The sequence below is a fragment of the Nicotiana tabacum genome, chromosome 10 (genome assembly GCF_000715075.1).
Source record: "Nicotiana tabacum cultivar K326 chromosome 10, ASM71507v2, whole genome shotgun sequence".
NCBI classification, from domain to species: domain Eukaryota; kingdom Viridiplantae; phylum Streptophyta; class Magnoliopsida; order Solanales; family Solanaceae; genus Nicotiana; species Nicotiana tabacum.
The window spans coordinates 32,022,955-32,042,278 of NC_134089.1; the positions used below are offsets into that span (position 1 = coordinate 32,022,955).

The window sequence follows — 19,324 nt, forward strand, 5'->3', positions numbered from 1 at the left end:
AATGTTTTCGTTGTTGTTTGACATGATGATAACAACAGGTAGGATGTAACGTAAAAAGAATAAATTATCAAATTTCCGGTAACAGAACCAATTTGTTTAACAAAAAATCTGAGTCTTTGGTCAAAGCTAGAAATAAAGAGAAATTTGGGTTACTGATAATCTGGAGACGAAAATAATAGAATATTTCTGAGAATAATAAAGTAATAAGTAGTTTTGTATTTCAGTGTAATCTCAATAATATTTCGTGTGTCTACAGATGTTGAGTCCTTCTCCTTTTATAGTTGATTCTAGGAGAAGGTGTAATGCCTTTGTCTTAATAAGGCAATTATGAGCAATAAATGACATTAGAAGAAACGTTACACAATCATTTCTATTTAATTCAAATTTTCTAACGTATTTGATATTTAATGTTGTATTTAGACTATTTTACGTCATCAGATTCGTATCTTCAACTTCTTCCGATCTTCGGTCTTTAAATGACTCGAATAGGTACGAGACTCGTGTCATTTGAGTAACGGTCCACACCTATGTTGCTTTCTTCTCCCCATATCTGTTGTCGCCCGTGCCTCTTGGCTATTTATTATGTTTTGACCTTTTGACCAGTCCACGTGTTATGACACGTCATCTTCAATATTGAGACTCAGTTTTTTCCTAATGCAGAATAGTTGTGAGTTGCCAGTGATATTCCAAATTGAAAACAGATATAAAACAAAAATAACTGCTTTGTAGATGGATCATATATGACAGAAGTAATGAAACCTTTAAACCTATTCATTGCAACATCAATTATTTGGAGTTTCGGCAACCCCCAAAATCCCCCAGAAATCACACCGGAAAGTGATTGTTGCTAACCTAAAACTGCTCAATTGATGAACGGGTTGAGATGACAGAGAGCATGAGAGTAGATGTAGGTACCATCTTCAGTCTGAGGGCATTTTGCGGTGATAGGAGGAAGAGATGGCAGCATCATCTGGCCGTTGGAGCACGTTCAGTAAGCATACGACATAATTTTATGAAGATCAGATCAGACTTCGTATATTTTCTAGACAAAAAACCGTCATATGCATAACACATACACAAATCGCATTGAATTGCTAGTTTTCAAATAATAATTGCATAAATAATGAATGAATTAGAGCTGAATAAAACTTCCTTACCTTTTTCATGGCAGTGCTTTCTGCCGTTGTTAATCGTCACTGCAAAAAAGTTTAGATGTTAATGCTGAAATAGAAGAAGGCAAATATAAACGTGCCCACAACAAAAATAAAATTCTGAAGGTGATTATGATGGTTGCGCCTCAACTACCCCAAACCCACATCAAAAGGACGAGGAAAGCCCCTGCAAATTTAAAGAGAAAGGAAGAAGAAGGAGAAAGGTACTGATATTTGTTTCGTGGATACAGAAAATATGAGTTGATAAAGATTAAAAAATTTGTAAAAACTTTAGAGGGGATATACGTTACGTTTGGGAGTAATTAATAAGAACTTAAAGAGAAGTAACTATTCAGGATATGGGAAAAGGCATCTTCTTTCATGCTGGAGTATTAATTAATTATTAATTTTAATTAATTAAAAGAAAAAGAAGAAATGTCAAAAAAAAGGAGATAAAAGAGAAATAGGTATACTGGCCTTAGAGGCCTGCCACATCAGCTGTGCTAGGCTCAGCTTTATATATATATATATAGATTATTTCATGTTTGATAAGTCTCTTCCAAATCTTCTTTTTCAACCTCAATTTAATATTCTTTTTTTTTTACTTCAACCAAATATTTTTTTTATAATTAAAAAAATTTATTTTCTAGGGAAAATTAAGTAGGCATTTGGACATAAAAAGTATAATTTTTTTTTTAAAAAAAAGTATTTGGAGTTAAGTTGAAAAATGATATTTGGAATTTGAAATTATGTTTGAACATGCTTTTCACTTGAAAAAATATTGCATTTTTGTGAGTGGGGAAGAAAGTTTTTCTGAAATTTTTTAAAAAGTGGTCAAAATCACTTTTTGATTTTTGAAAAACTCATTTTCGAAAAAATTTCAAAAACTTGCAAAATTTTGTAGACAAATACATTTTTCGAAATTGTTTTTTGAAAAAAAAAGGATTTTTTTTTTTTTGGACAAACAAGGCCTAATCATCTAACCTCCCTGCAGAAATAATTTCCTGAGAACCACTAGCCTCTTCCCTGCTTTACTTCAACAAATATTATTCAAGAACTATTCAAAAGCGTGGCACATGTATTTCGTCTGAATTTGAAGGGAATATCTTTTGGGAATGTGTTGTTATTTTTGCGACCTAATGTTGGATCTAAAATGGTTGAAACTTGTCGTATGCTTTTTACCATGATTTATAAAATAAAATAAAATCTAAAAATAAATATTTTGATTTTTAAAGTCTTCGGAATGCAGAGTTGGTAAAATAGCTCCTAAAATTGGACAAGCGACAAATATAAAATCTAAAATGACGGATGTTAGAGTCAATTATCTACAATAGAATAACCTAATACTCCACCGGTTCAATTTATATTTTATACGATATATTTTGATTCGGCATGAAGTTTAAAAAAAACTTTTAAAGTATCACGACCCAATTTCTATTATAGGCCGTAATGACGCCTAACATCGCCGCTAGGCAAGCCAACGGTGAACTATCCATATAATTATTTATTTTAATATTTTTAAAGTCATTGATTTTATTTAATAAAGGAACAATTAATAGGTGATCGTAATAATGTCAAGCATGAAATAAACGAAAGCGTGAAGTAGTAAATTTAATAATAAAAAATCATGAAATATCTATTAGAATCTTCCAAAATTTGATGTCACAAGTGTACGAGCAAACTAGTAGAATATATAAAATCTCCTATACTACTGTCTGAGTAAGATAGACAAAAAAATAAATACAATAAGGAAGAGACTCGGGGTGCTGCAGAACGGAGCATAGGGAGCAGCTCACCACTAAGTCTCTGGGTAGTGGGGGTACGCGCCTGAATGGCCGCCAGATGCACCTACCTCAGATCCTGCACAATTAGTGCAGAAGTGTAGCGTGAGTACAAAAACAACATGCACCCAGTAAGTATCTAGTCTAGCCTTGAAGAAGTTGTGACGACAAGGACACTTACTAAGGGTCAATAAATAAAATATAGAAACCATAAGTAGGCATGAAATATATAAATAATAGTGAGATAAAGAAACATAAATTTATAATTCTTAGACATAATATTAATTTAAAGTCTCCAACTATCACAGGCCAAGTATTTAACACATAAGAACCACCAAGTAATTTTCTAGTCTCAGATCAAGAATAAATATCAAGTATAATCGGATTCCGAGCAATATCACGCACAATTTATGCCGAGGTCGTATGGCCCGTTCCAGAATAGGTGTACACTGCTAAGGGTCGACCGGCACGAACCATAAATGCATCTATTATACTGCTGAGGCGTTCGGCCCGATCCACATGAATAGAGAATACTCTACAAGCTCCGATTTACGACTACCACATAAGATTAATACTCAAAGAAGGCATAAGTTCCGCTAACAATGAAGTATTCCGCCAAGACTCAAAGTAATGAAGCTCGGTCTTTACAAATCATTTATCCAATTTCAATTATAAATTTAAGTATTTAAACTAACAAGTTGGGTGCAAATAATACAAGTAATGTATGGTAGAGTCCTAAAATTACCCGGACATAAGCATGATTTTAGCTACGTACGGACTCTCGTCATATCGTGAGCATGTAGCACCCACTATTATTAGCAGATAACCATTTATAACACATACGAGTATAATTCCCTTTTACAAGGTTAGGCAAGAGACGTACCTCGTTTCCAAGTTCTTTTCCCGGTCCACAATTCACACCAAAAGTCTCAAATTGGTGCTACGTAAATCCGAAACTAGCCAAATGTAGTACAAACTAATCAATATATACTCAAAAGTTAATAATTTCACTATTAGAGTAATTACCCAACCCAAATAAGAAGATTCCTAAAATTCACCTCGGGGCCCACGTGCCCCGATTTTGGAAATTTCTGTCAATAAATATTACCCATAACCTCACGAACACAAATGTATAGTTTCCACTCAATTCCATAATCATTTTCGTGGTCTAATCCCAATTTTATCAAAATCTAGGCTTTTCAACAAAAATCCTATAATTTCCACAACTTACATGTTAAAATCTAACTAAAATCCATGTATTAAACTCACATTAAGTAGTAATTACTTACTTTATAATAATAGGTGAAAAATCCCTCTCCAAGTGCTCCAAAATTGGCTAACCCAAAGTGAAATAAGAGAAAATAAACCCAAGTCTCGTTCTAAAACAAAACACTACCCAGTTGACCTTTCTTCGCGATCGCGGAAGAGACCTCGCGATCGCGAAGGCAAAGCTGGCCCAGGCCTAGGAGGTCTACGTCGCGAACGCGGGGGAAGACACACGAAGCGAAGGCTTGCCCAGCCTGAGCTTCGCGAACACGATCAGCCCTTCACAAATGCGAAGAGCAAAGGTGGTTAACCCACCCCATACCCTTTATTCTACGGGAACGCAAAGGCCCCAGGTCCTGAAGCTTCGGGGACGGGTAGGGAAAAATGCCCAGTCCCCCAATTCCTTCTCCGCGAACGCGCTCCACCTCCGCGTTCGCGAAGAAGGAAATCAGACAGCAACACAAAATTTCAGACTTAGCTCAGGGTAGTCCGAAATTCACCCGAGCCACCTGGGACCCTGTTCAATTATACCAACAAGTCCATAAACATAATATGGACATGCTCGAATCCTCGGAACACTTAAAATAACATCGAAACTAAGAATCGCACCCCAAAACTAAATTGAATCAACTTATGAACTTCAAACTTTTCAACAACTCCGAACGCTTCGAATCTTACTTAGACAACTTAGAATGACATCAAATTTTGCGTACAAGTCATAAATCACCATACAGACCTATTACCGGGCTCATAATCCCAAACGGACCTCGATAACACCGAAGTCTATTTCAAACTAAATTTAAAGAACTTGAAAATCTTCAATGCGTCAACTTTCAACACTAAGCGTCGAAACGCTCCCGGATCACCCGAAACCCGATCCAAACACACGCCCAAGTCCAAAATTATTATACGGACCTATTAGAATCAGAAAATTCCAGTTCTAAGATCGTTTACTCAAAATGTTGACTCAAGTCAAACTTGACCATCTTAGGCCACTATTAAGAAACCAAGTGTTCCGATTTCAACCCGAATCCTATCAAACCCAAACCAACCATCGCTGCAAGTCATAAAATAGTAAAAGCACATATGAGAAGTCTTAATTAGGGGAACCAGGATATAAAAGTCAAAATGACCGGTCGAGTCGTTACATGAAGCTTGTGGTCTTTATAGCATAAAAGATAAAAGCTTTGAGGGACTATAATATTTGTATAATTATAAAAATTTCTCATTAAGGAGAAAATAGAAAAATAAAATTTTGTAAAATTATTTTCAATTATAGAAATGTATCATTATTTGACACGGATTAATAAGAATAATTTCCATATAAACAAACATAGGAAGTAGTATATAAAAAACCAGTGGGGTTCATAGTTGGTAATGAATGAAAAATGAAAAGAACATTGTTAATTGACAAATAATATTTTAATTACACGTCTTTTTTTTATACATGAAATCAATAAATAAAAAATAAAAAATAACTGATTCATTTTGGTTTATTCAAATCGTAATTTATCAAAATATCTCACTTTGTATATTATCAATGTAACAAAATTAATAGTTTGTTTGACCAAGTTTTTTTGGGGTTAAAAGTGCTTTTTTTGGCCAAAAATACTTTTGGCCAAAAATTGAGGTGTTTGGCCAAGCTTTTGGAAATAAAAAGAGTGCTTTATAGGAGAAGCAGAAAAAAATAGTTTTTCTCCAAAATCACTTTTCTGAGAAGCACTTTTGAGAAAAATACACTTGGAAGTAGTTTTCAAAAGCTTGGCTAAACACTAATTACTACTCAAAAGTATTTTTCAAATTAATTAGCCAACCACAAACTGCTTCTCACCAAAAATACTTTCGAGAAAAGGATTTCTCAAATTAGAAGCTTGGCCAAACATGCTATAAATCCATTAGGTAAACCAATGAGCGGGAAAAAAAGAAAAGAGTAAATAATTGAGCGGGAGAAAAGGTAACCTATCGAGGCTCTTAGGGGTCGTTTGATAGGAGGTATTAGAAAAAATAATGCAAGCATTAGCTTTATGCATTACTAATTGTCACACCTCCTTCTTGCGCGCCCGCCCCGAAGGGTTAAATGCGCGAGTGAGTTTTTCCAATTTAAGTGACAATATTCGAAATGGGATTATTTATTTAATTCAGAGTCGCCACTTGGGAAAGGTTTGGCTTTTGGTGTCCCAAGTCACCGGTTTATCTTGAATCCCAAATCGAGGAAATTTTCGACTTTTCCAAATGAAGTCTGCGAACCAGAAATTCTAAGTAAGGAATTCTGTTGACCCGAGGGAAGGTGTTAGGCACCCTCGAATCCCGTGGTTCTAGCACGGTCGCTTAAATTGTTATAATGGCTAAATATCTGATTTAAATGCATGTTATGACTTACGTGCTTTTATTAAGTTTAAACCGCTTTTATTATTATCATTTATTTTTATAGAATTGCAACGTCGTGGAAATGTATCTCGAACCATGTCACAATCAATGCACCCGTGGTCGTCGACACATCTTGACTTCGTTGAGATTTGGATTTGGGTCACATCAATGTGCACCCGAATTTAAGAATATGATTTAATTAAGTCGCGCCTAAAGAGTCTAACGCGTTATTATTTTTTGAGAAGGCCATGAGATCCACTAAACGGCCTAGCCCGAATTTTAAATAATATGATTAGTTGTTGAGGGCCCCGCAGTTTGCATTTTTATTTAGCAAGGCTCGTCTCATTATTTTAGAAGAGGATATCCTAAAGTGACTACATTTCTATTATTTTTGTTTCCAGAAATAGAAGAAAGAAAGATGTATGCTAATTGAAGTATATGCTTTGGCCTAAACCGGATTCCTATCAATTTCTAATTACTTATAAAGTGAAAAGACGCCATACCTTACGAAAATGCTTTGGTTGAACAAAGAAATTACATGTGAGATTGATGAAATGCAATACTTAATCCGACAACATCCTTAAGTCGAATCTAAATCAAATTGCTTAAACAGGACTAACAGAGTTCTTTATTAAAAGATGTTACTGATAATGTTCAAAACTAATCCTATAAACTGCCTAAAGAAATCGAAACTGGATGATTCAAGACTGTATTATATTTGGCTAGATTTAACAGCCATTTGCCCCTACCTATTCAAACATAACTGGAAGAAGAGTTGAATTAACAATTCTACCAAATGATAGCACCTTCCATAAATTATATGACTGCATCACGTGTACTGCCAACAACCATATCGCAATTTTAGACTAGAATATTTTCAATTAAGTACAAACTTACTAATGTGTTTTCTATTGGACTACAAATAACAGAATTTATACAACTTTAACAATATTCGCAAAGATGTAAGTAAGGCAACAGATGATTTAAAAATTCTTCAGATCTTTCAATTCATGCCTCTCATGGTTACATCAATATGAAATGTGTACTTGGATGTTGAATACGACAGAAGAAAAGGAAGAAGATAGAGAAGATCAGCAGCAGCAGGAACAAAGTAACACCAGCAAACAGAACAACACAGCAGAACAGGCTCGAGTGCAAGAATACAACTATAGCCGATAGAAAGAGTGGCCAAATGACAGCAGCACACAGTGGAGTAGAATCAGAACTCCAGGCAGACCAAAACCAATAGTAAACCAATGAAAACACTCGACTAGTAGACTCAATTGGAACTTCAAAGAATCAGAATTGATTGAACAGATTGAACAAATGAAACCCAAACAGCAATAGGAAGAAGCAGTTTCTGATTGTTGACTGTATGCTTTCTAATCTCTTAAACTCTCTCTATCTGTTCTGAAAATCCCAACCCCCAGTCCAGTCTGAGTTCCCTATGTGTGTTCCCTAATATCAGATGTATTCCTCTCCTCCCTCTGTCTGCTATATGCTCTGTGTGTATTAATATCTATGTATTTCAGCTCTCTCCTCCCAATCTCTTCTCTGTTGTCTGTCCTCTTATGTCTGTCTCCTTTTTTTCTTTTATAAGCCTAAACCTCAGCCCTTTTAACAGCCTGTTAGACCAAAAGAACACCCCTCCCACGTGCCATCATCTTTTCAGTTTCCACTTAGCTATTTAAGTATTAAACCCCATGACATTCCCTTGGCAGGCTTAACTTTTTAGTAATGTTTTATTATTTCTGAAACTTAAAGCAGAATATGGGCAGCAGGATGTAGTCTGACAGCACATGCTGTCAAACTATTTAATTCAAAAGCACTTAGGCAGGGCACAGGCTGTGCACAAAATGCACATGTTGTGCATAAGTGCACATGCTCTCCAATTTCAGAACTGTGACTAAACAGAACATTGATTTTTACATTTCTGATTCAAATTACTAATTATAAGCACTAAACTCAGTTCCTAAGTGATTCAAGCCATGCTTATCAAAAGTAAATCGATTTGTTATTGTTCAGGCAGCTGAAACTAATTGACGACACGTGTCGACTCGACTATATTAATCATAACATGCACAATCGTAGCCAAAAATCAGACATTTAACAGTATCGACACATGATTTGAATTATACTGACTAAACAAAGTGGTATTCGAGGAATCAATCAGTCAGTTCAAATTTGAAAATCAGCTAATTGCACAACACTTACATACACATTATCAGAACAAATAGAAAGACTCAATCAAACAACAGAGGTTCAGGCAAAGTGGACAGGGCACAGTTGATAAAATTCAAGGACACAAACAAAACATGAAACAGACCTTTAAAACAATCAGATGAACCAAAACAAATAAAGAAAAGAAAGCAAAACTTACCTTAAACCCCGAAAAATCAAAATCTTACTTGGATTCGAACAGACCTTTCTTAAGGCTGAACGGACTTTAATCGAAGTGTTTCTCAGATGAGAAACACTTCGATTAAGGTCCATTAGACCTTAATCTCTTCGGCTTGAACGGATATGGACCAGTGACGAGGAACCCCCAAGGTTCCAAAAATCAGATCTGGGATTCATGCTTCCCTGATCAGATTCGGACCAAACCAAGCATGGTTTGGTCACGAGGGGGGTCTGGGGAGTGTCTGGTGTGAAACTGGGGTTAAACGGTGTAAGTCAAGTTCCGACTCGAATCTTCAAACGAAGATTCGAGAAGGTGGGAAGGGATTCGAGTTACGTGGTTAACAGATCCGTGTTCCGGATGGCAAGGGGGTTCTATGGTGTTAAGGGTGGGGTCACCGGCGTCCGTGCCGCCGGTTTTCATGGTGAAGGATACAAGGGCGGCTAGGGTTTTTGGAGTTCTTGTGAAGACGATGAAGGCTGAGGTTCGGATAGGGGGGTAGGGTGATGTTATGAGTTTATATAGTTAGTGGGTAGGTGGATCCTGGCCGTTGGATGAGATGTGATGAAGGGCCAGGATCCTTCGACTAACAGGGAACGGTGTCGTTTCAGGGGTAAAGGGTTGGGGTCGGTCCGGGTGAGACAGGTCGGGTCTGTTAGTGGGTTTGGGGTGAGAGATCTTGGCCGTTGATCAATCTAAGATCAACGGCCCAGATCAGGCTGGATCAAAACGGTGTCGTTTGGAAGCTCTAGGTATCAGCTGGTCTGGACCGGGGCAGGCTCACTCTCTGGGCTTGATTTGGGCCTTAAATTTAATAAAAATGAGCCCAAGCAGATTTTCTAAACAAATTCTGCATTCTCTTTTATATTTTCTTACATATATTTTTATTTTATTTTTTAAAACAAACCCAAGTAAATCAAATTAAAATTAAATAGACACTTAATACAATTATTTACACACATATCAAAATATTTGAAGCAGGTAAAATCAAACAAAACAAAAAACACGGACCAAGATGCCTATTTATGATTTTCTATTTAACAACCGGATTACGGTTCAAATTACGCATGACACATACATTTTTTGTATTTTGTTTTAATAAAAATAAAATGGGCAAAAGTCATAAATAATTAACAAAGTGCCATGTAAAAAATCCAAAAATTGTACAGCAGGACCAATTGTTATTTTTTTTAATTCTCTTGGAGCGATTGTCGCGCGAAACAAAAATCACGTGCTCACAGCTGCCCCTCTTTGTTCGGAAACACGAAGAGTTTTCGTGCAAAGATAAAGTGAGCGTGTATGAGCGATTTTTGCCTATGGACTACTCCGTGTGAAGCATGTTTTTGAAAGATCTGATCAAATCTTCCTTCAAAGATTTCCTACATATCCTGGGCTAACAGGAATCAGGTCAATGTAGTTCGGGAAGTTTTGGCAGCTGGGACTACCATGGGATTGCAATGCTTGCTGTTACTGCTGTTGCTGTTGTCACTGCTGCGTCACTGACCGCCTTATTACAACCAAAGGAAAATTGGAACTGAACTAACTACTTATATTCATGTCAACTGCGAGTTACAAGATTCCTATCTATGATTCTTTTGCGACTTGATCTTAGGTCTTTGCTGATTGTGCTTGGAGACTTCGATCCGAATCTTGATGTTTGCGAGTTGCGGCGACTTGTTCAATCTTTGGGATACTGAGTGAAACCCGACTCGCAGAGTTCAGGACCTTAGTCAAATGTTGGAGCCGATCCGCCTTCCATTTACTCTGATATTCTCAGGACATCTTCTTTTTTTGTCTTTTTTTCTTCTTTGATTCTGAGTTGAGACTCATCTCGTGGGTCATTTCAAATCGTGTGGCTCGAGGTTAGACCTGCGGGAGAAAACAAACAAACGAACGAAATTTTCTTCTCCAGTTTCACTAGGAAAATTTCGTGAGTTATTCGCCAGGAAGTTCATAAAATTGATGAAGGAAGATAAAAATGTTCAGTTCAGGGTTGGGGCCTTAATACCGACTAGCTGGGGAGAAGTTCAGTTTTAGAGTTGAAACTCTAATACTGACCAACTGGGGAAAAGTTCAGCTTAGGGTTTAAAACCCTAATGCTGACTGAAGGAAAAGTTCAGTTTAGGGTTTAAAACCCTAATGCTGATTACAGGAAAAAACTCAGTTTAGGGTTTAAAACCCTAATGCTGACATGCATGGAAAAAGTTCAGTTTAGGGTTTAAAACCCTAATGCTGACTAAAGGGAAAATTCAGTTTAGGGTTTAAAACCCTAATGCTGACTGCATGGAAAAGCTCAGTTTAGGGTTTAAAACCCTAATGCTGGCTGAATGGAAAAAAGTTCAGTTTAGGGTTTAAAACCCTAATGCTGACTGAATGGAAAAGTTCAGTTTAGGGTTTAAAACCCTAATGCTGATTAAAGGAAAAAATTCAGTTTAGGGTTTAAAACCCTAATGCTGATTAAAGGGAAAAAGTTCAGTTTAGGGTTTAAAACCCTAATGCTGACTAAAGGAAAAAAGGTCAGTTTAGGGTTTAAAACCCTAATGTTGACTAAAGGGAAAATTCAGTTTAAGGTTTAAAACCCTAATGCTGACTGCATGGAAAAGCTCAGTTTAGGGTTTAAAACCCTAATGCTGGCTGAATGGAAAAAGTTCAGTTTAGGGTTTAAAACCCTAATGCTGACTAAAGGAAAAAGCTCAGTTTAGGGTTTAAAACCCTAATGCTGGCTGAATGAAAAAGTTCAGTTTAGGGTTTAAAACCCTAATGCTGACTAAAAGGGAAAATTCAGTTTAGGGTTTAAAACCCTAATACTGATTAAAGGAAAAATTCAGTTTAGGGTTTAAAACCCTAATGCTGATTGCATGGAAAAGCTCAGTTTAGGGTTTAAAACCCTAATGCTGGCTGAATGGAAAAAGTTCAGTTTAGGGTTTAAAACCCTAATGCTGACTAAAGGGAAAATTCAGTTTAGGGTTTAAAACCCTAATGCTGATTGCATGGAAAAGCTCAGTTTAGGGTTTAAAACCCTAATGCTAGCTGAATGGAAAAAGTTCAGTTTAGGGTTTAAAACCCTAATGCTGACTAAAGGAAAAAGCTCAGTTTAGGGTTTAAAACCCTAATGCTGGCTGAATGAAAAAGTTCAGTTTAGGGTTTAAAACCCTAATGCTGACTAAAGGAAAACACTCAGTTTAGGGTTTAAAACTCTAATGTTGGCTGAATGGAAAAAGTTCAGTTTAGGGTTTAAAACCCTAATGCTGGCTGAAAGGAAAAGGTTCAGTTTAGGGTTTAAAACCCTAATGCTGACTAAAGGGAAAATTCAGTTTAAGGTTTAAAACCCTAATGCTGACTGCATGGAAAAGCTCAGTTTAGGGTTTAAAACCCTAATGCTGGCTGAATGGAAAAAGTTCAGTTTAGGGTTTAAAACCCTAATGCTGACTAAAGGAAAAAGCTCAGTTTAGGGTTTAAAACCCTAATGCTGGCTGAATGGAAAAAGTTCAGTTTAGGGTTTAAAACCCTAATGCTGACTAAAGGAAAAAGCTCAGTTTAGGGTTTAAAACCCTAATGCTGGCTGAATGAAAAAGTTCAGTTTAGGGTTTAAAACCCTAATGCTGACTAAAAGGGAAAATTCAGTTTAGGGTTTAAAACCCTAATACTGATTAAAGGAAAAATTCAGTTTAGGGTTTAAAACCCTAATGCTGATTGCAGTCAGCATTAGGGTTTTAAACCCTAATGCTGATTGCATGGAAAAGCTCAGTTTAGGGTTTAAAACCCTAATGCTAGCTGAATGGAAAAAGTTCAGTTTAGGGTTTAAAACCCTAATGCTGACTAAAGGAAAAAGCTCAGTTTAGGGTTTAAAACCCTAATGCTGGCTGAATGAAAAAGTTCAGTTTAGGGTTTAAAACCCTAATGCTGACTAAAGGAAAACACTCAGTTTAGGGTTTAAAACTCTAATGTTGGCTGAATGGAAAAAGTTCAGTTTAGGGTTTAAAACCCTAATGCTGGCTGAATGGAAAAGGTTCAGTTTAGGGTTTAAAACCCTAATGCTGACTAAAGGGAAAATTCAGTTTAAGGTTTAAAACCCTAATGCTGATTGCATGGAAAAGCTCAGTTTAGGGTTTAAAACCCTAATGCTGGCTGAATGGAAAAAGTTCAGTTTAGGGTTTAAAACCCTAATTCTGACTAAAGGAAAAAGCTCAGTTTAGGGTTTAAAACCCTAATGCTGGCTGAATGAAAAAGTTCAGTTTAGGGTTTAAAACCCTAATGCTGACTAAAAGGGAAAATTCAGTTTAGGGTTTAAAACCCTAATACTGATTAAAGGAAAAATTCAGTTTAGGGTTTAAAACCCTAATGTTGATTGTGTGGAAAAGCTCAGTTTAGGGTTTAAAACCCTAATGCTGGCTGAATGGAAAAAGTTCAGTTTAGGGTTTAAAATCCTAATGCTGACTAAAGGGAAAATTCAGTTTAGGGTTTAAAACCTTAATGCTGATTGCATGGAAAAGCTCAGTTTAGGGTTTAAAACCCTAATGCTAGCTGAATGGAAAAAGTTCAGTTTAGGGTTTAAAACCCTAATGCTAACTAAAGGAAAAAGCTCAGTTTAGGGTTTAAAACCCTAATGCTGGCTGAATGAAAAAGTTCAGTTTAGGGTTTAAAACCCTAATGCTGACTAAAGGAAAACACTCAGTTTAGGGTTTAAAACCCTAATGTTGATTGCATGGAAAAGCTCAGTTTAGGGTTTAAAACCCTAATGCTGGCTGAATGGAAAAAGTTCAGTTTAGGGTTTAAAACCCTAATGCTGACTAAAGGGAAAATTCAGTTTAGGGTTTAAAACCCTAATGCTGACTGCATGGAAAAGCTCAGTTTAGGGTTTAAAACCCTAATGCTGGCTGAATGGAAAAAGTTCAGTTTAGGGTTTAAAACCCTAATGCTGACTAAAGGAAAAAGCTCAGTTTAGGGTTTAAAACCCTAATGCTGGCTGAATGAAAAAGTTCAGTTTAGGGTTTAAAACCCTAATGCTGACTAAAAGGGAAAATTCAGTTTAGGGTTTAAAACCCTAATGCTGATTAAAGGAAAAATTCAGTTTAGGGTTTAAAACCCTAATGCTGATTGCATGGAAAAGCTCAGTTTAGGGTTTAAAACCCTAATGATGGCTGAATGGAAAAAGTTCAGTTTAGAGTTTAAAACCCTAATGCTGACTAAAGGGAAAATTCAGTTTAGGGTTTAAAACCCTAATGCTGACTGCATGGAAAAGCTCAGTTTAGGGTTTAAAACCCTAATGCTAGCTGAATGGAAAAAGTTCAGTTTAGGGTTTAAAACCCTAATGCTGACTAAAGGAAAAAGCTCAGTTTAGGGTTTAAAACCCTAATGCTGGCTGAATGAAAAAGTTCAGTTTAGGGTTTAAAACCCTAATGCTGACTAAAGGAAAAAGCTCAGTTTAGGGTTTAAAACCCTAATGCTGGCTGAATGGAAAAAGCTCAGTTTAGGGTTTAAAACCCTAATGCTGGCTGAATGGAAAAAGTTCAGTTTAGGGTTTAAAACCCTAATGCTGACTAAAGGGAAAATTCAGTTTAGGGTTTAAAACCCTAATGCTGACTGCATGGAAAAGCTCAGTTTAGGGTTTAAAACCCTAATGCTGGCTGAATGGAAAAAGTTCAGTTTAGGGTTTAAAACCCTAATGCTGACTAAAGGAAAAAGCTCAGTTTAGGGTTTAAAACCCTAATGCTGGCTGAATGAAAAAGTTCAGTTTAGGGTTTAAAACCCTAATGCTGACTAAAAGGGAAAATTCAGTTTAAGGTTTAAAACCCTAATGCTGATTAAAGGAAAAATTCAATTTAGGGTTTAAAACCCTAATGCTGATTGCATGGAAAAGCTCAGTTAAGGGTTTAAAACCCTAATGCTGGCTGAATGGAAAAAGTTCAGTTTAGGGTTTAAAACCTCAATGCTGACTAAAGGGAAAATTCAGTTTAGGGTTTAAAACCCTAATGTTGACTGCATGGAAAAGCTCAGTTTAGGGTTTAAAACCCTAATGCTGGCTGAATGGAAAAAGTTCAGTTTAGGGTTTAAAACCCTAATGCTGACTAAAGGAAAAAGCTCAGTTTAGGGTTTAAAACCCTAATGCTGGCTGAATGAAAAAGTTCAGTTTAGGGTTTAAAACCCTTAATGCTGACTAAAAGGGAAAATTCAGTTTAGGGTTTAAAACCCTAATGCTGGCTGAATGGAAAAAAGTTCAGTTTAGGGTTTAAAACCCTAATGCTGATTGCATGGAAAAGCTCAGTTTAGGGTTTAAAACCCTAATGCTGGCTGAATGAAAAAAGTTCAGTTTAGGGTTTAAAACCCTAATGCTGACTAAAGGAAAAAGTTCAGTTTAGGGTTTAAAACCCTAATGCTGGCTGAATGGAAAAAGTTCAGTCTAGGGTTTAAAACCCTAATGCTGGCTGAAAGGAAAAAAGTTCAGTTTAGGGTTTAAAACCCTAATGCTAACTAAAGGGAAAATTCAGTTTAGGGTTTAAAACCCTAATGCTGATTGCATGGAAAAAGGTCAGTTTAAGGTTTAAAACCCTAATGCTGACTGCATGGAAAAATATTCAGTTTAGGGTTTAAAACCCTAATGCTGACTAAAAGGAAAATTCAGTTTAGGGTTTAAAACCCTAATGCTGACTGCATGGAAGAGCTCAGTTTAGGGTTTAAAACCCTAATGCTGGCTAAAGAAAAAATTCAGTTTAGGGTTTAAAACCCTAATGCTGATTGCATGGAAAAGCTCAGTTTAGGGTTTAGAACCCTAATGCTGGCTAAAGGAAAAAATTCAGTTTAGGGTTTAAAATTCTAATGCTGACTAGCTGGGGGCAAAATTCGAGAACAAATAACTGATCTCTTTTTTTTGAATTTTCTTGTTTTAGTAAAAACAAAAGAGAGTTTCGCGGAAACTTACCTTTCGAGTGAGTTCCTTATTGCCAAGATATTTCTTGTACCCATGTACCTTCTCCTTTGGGCGACACCTGCCTCTTGCACGGTTGTCTTGGATTAAACCTGTTTCAACTTTTTAGACAAAGAACATTTGTTAGTTCGGAAATGACGGTCGGTTTGGTGACCTTGATCGTTCCCGGTTGCTTTGTTGCGTCTTCATTTATGTTGCGAAGTCCCGACATTGATTTGATTCATATGTCGAAACCCTTTAGACCGCTCAAGCTTGCATTTCCAGGTTCTGTGATGATTTGCCTCGTAAGGCCCCCTTTTTTTTCTCTTTTTTTTTGTGTGTCCCGTTTTGCTTGGAGGTTCTCAACGGGGATTTTATTGGGGGTATTCTGTACAAAAGGAAGTCCTATGGGGGAATATTTACAAAGTGTATTCTTTGTGAGGATCTTTGTACAATGGGGCATGCTGGGTAATTGTTTCGCAGTGGGCTTGCTAGGCTTGGTTGGGGTAAGATCTTCGGGGAATTTTTACAAAGGGACTCGCTGGGATGTGCTGGGGAAATTCCAACGGGGATTTTTTTTTTTATTTTTTTTTCTTCTTTTTTTATATTGGGGAGACTCTGTGGGAGATTGTACAAGGAGGGACTCTGTGGGGATTTGCACAGAGGGAGACTCTGTGGGGATTCGTCCGAAGGCGGACTTGCTGGGGGAGATTTCTCTCTTTCCTCTTTACTTTAAACACCATCAAACATCATGATTCATCAGGCTTGGGCAATCGTACCAACGAAATGAGGCGTTTTCCTTCATGAGACGGGATTCCGTGCAAACAAACCTGCCACCTGCCCTTTCCGGTGTATCCTGAACTTGGGGTTAAAACATAAAAGGGATTCGAAGAGAAGCAAATAAAGGAGAAAACAAATTTCAGGAAGGGAGTGTCCCTTTTGGGACGAGAAAGACTTATCTGAGGAAGATAACGCTGGCTTTAAATGACATGACATGCTCTTTGGACTGGACGCCTGACCTTCCATGAACTTGCGTTTCCCTGAACCAGAACGAATCTGTGATTCCAAACCGGTGGAGCTTTGCCGAGACCTTCTTGGGGTAGAGTCATTCTTTTTCGGCCAACAGCGCCCTTTGCGGGTTTTCGCCAGCTGACCTCTCTCATTTCTCTTCCTGTCATCGCTTGATAGCACTCTTTGCGAGTTTTTACTAAACATGCTCTCTCATTTTGGTTTCTCTACTCCCGTCGCCTCGTGGTGCCCGAAGGTTTTCACCGACGAGACTCTCTCATTTTTTCTTTCTCGATTCAGAGTGTGCCGGTCTTCCATTTGCGACGCTTATTGGTTTCCCACTATCTTTGGTAATTGGTCTGAAAGCTTGTGCTTGGTAAAGAGAGGCATATGATACTAACTTCCAAACTGCTCGACGTGCCCCGGTTTCAATTTCAGGGTGAATGGGATTTTATTGTTGGTGTGACTGAACCTCAGGGAGAGGCTGCCTACGTATCCTTTCGGAATCAAGTCAAACGTAGTTCAGGCCTCAATCAATTTTTTTTTTTTTTGTAGAGAGGATTGGGTAGTGTTTGGGAGTAGTGGGGAATAAAACCTTCATCATTTTCAAATGTGTCAGGACCACTGGAGTATGATTTAGACGTAGTACCTCTTGACTGCATCTGCATTTACTGCTGTGTCGGGGTCATTTCCTTCGATATCACCTAAATACAACGCTCCTCTAGGCAATATCTTCCTTATGATGTATAGGCCTTTCCAATTTGGAGCAAACTTCCCTTTTGCTTCCTCATGATGCGGCAGAATACGCCTCAGTACCAATTGACCTACTTCGAAATTCCTGGGCCGGACTTTCTTGTTGTAAGCACGGGCCATTCTTCGTTGGTACAACTGTCCGTGACAAACTGCGGCCATTCGCTTTCCATCAATCAAAGTCAATTGTTCTAGCCGAGTCTTGACCCACTTGCTGTCTTCGATTTCTGCTTCGACAATGGTTCGAAGCGAAGGAATTTCTACCTCTGCCGGTATTACAGCCTCGGTACCATAAACCAAAAGATAAGGAGTCGCTCCTACTGATGTGCGTACCGTGGTGCGGTACCCCAACAATGCAAATGGTAACTGCTCATGCCACTGTCGGGAACTTTGGATGGTTTTTCTCAAAATCTTCTTGATGTTTTTTGTTTGCCGCTTCCACAGCACCATTGGCCTTTGGCCGATAAGGCGTGGAATTCCTATGCGTTATCTTGAACTGCTCGTATACATCTCCCATCAAGTGACTGTTCAAGTTTGCTGCGTTATCTGTAATGATAGTCGCAGGAATACCGAAACGACAGATGAGATTTGAGTGTACAAAATCCACTACAGCTTTTTTAGTGACCGACTTGAGAGTGACAGCTTCTACCCATTTTGTGAAGTAATCGATGGCAACCAGTATAAACCTGTGTCCATTCGAAGCCTTTGGTTCGATTGGTCCAATGACGTCCATGCCCCAGGCGACAAATGGCCAAGGTGCAGACATGGGATGCAGCTCCGTGGGAAGTGCATGAATCAAATCGCCGTGCACCTGACACTGATGACACTTCCGAACGAAGCTAAAGCAATCCTTTTCCATGGTCATCCAGTAATAACCTGCTCGAAGGATTTTCTTCGCTAAGACATACCCGTTCATGTGAGGTCCGCACACACCTGCGTGTACTTCGTGCATGATCTTTCTTGCCTCCTCGATATCGACACATCTTAGAAGATTGAGGTCCGGGGTCCTCTTATACAACAATTCATCGCTCAGAAAGAAACAACTTGCATGTCGCCTAATGGTCCTCTTTTGATCTCCAGTAGCGTGCTCGGGGTATTCTTGTGTCTTCAGGAACCTCTTGATGTCATAGTACCAAGGCTGCGTATTTGATCCCGCCTCGATTACATTGCAGTAACCGTGTCTTTCCTTGATTTGGATTTCCAAAGGATCGACGTGGGCATTGCCCGGGTAGGGTAGCATTGAAGCCAAAGTAGCGAGTGCATCTGCCAGTTCATTGTGACACCTCGGGATATACCTGAACTCTATTGATGTAAAGCGCTTGCTGAGGTTCTCCACATGCTGTCGGTAAGGGATAAGTTTGACATCCCGAGTTTCCCATTCGCCTTGAGCTTGCCGGATAATCAGGTCAGAATCTCCCATAATCAGTAAGTCTTCGACATCCTGATCGATTGCCATATGCATGCCCATGATGCAGGCTTCATACTCAGCTGTGGCGGGATAATGCTGACCAGAAGGCAAGATCAAAATTGCCCCCAATCCCTACACCCTTGGCGTTCACGGCTCCATCAAAGAACATCTTCCAAACATGGGCTTCCTCTGAGACCACTTCCACGGTGTTTACTTCTTCATCTGGAAAGTAGGTATCCAATGGCTAGTATTCCTCATCGACCGGATTTTCGGCCAAATGATCTGCTAGCG

The 19,324-nt window shown here is 38.0% G+C and overlaps 1 long non-coding RNA gene across 1 annotated transcript; it reads right to left on the reverse strand.

Annotated features, from left to right (window-relative positions):
* Positions 1-226: 226 nt before the first annotated feature.
* Positions 227-1,479, reverse strand: LOC107831751 (uncharacterized). The gene is made up of 3 exons (XR_001658443.2): positions 1,158-1,479; positions 853-970; positions 227-651 (listed from the first exon to the last, which is right to left on the reverse strand). It is a non-coding gene; the product is annotated as an uncharacterized LOC107831751 (long non-coding RNA).
* Between the last annotated feature and the right edge of the window lie 17,845 nt (positions 1,480-19,324).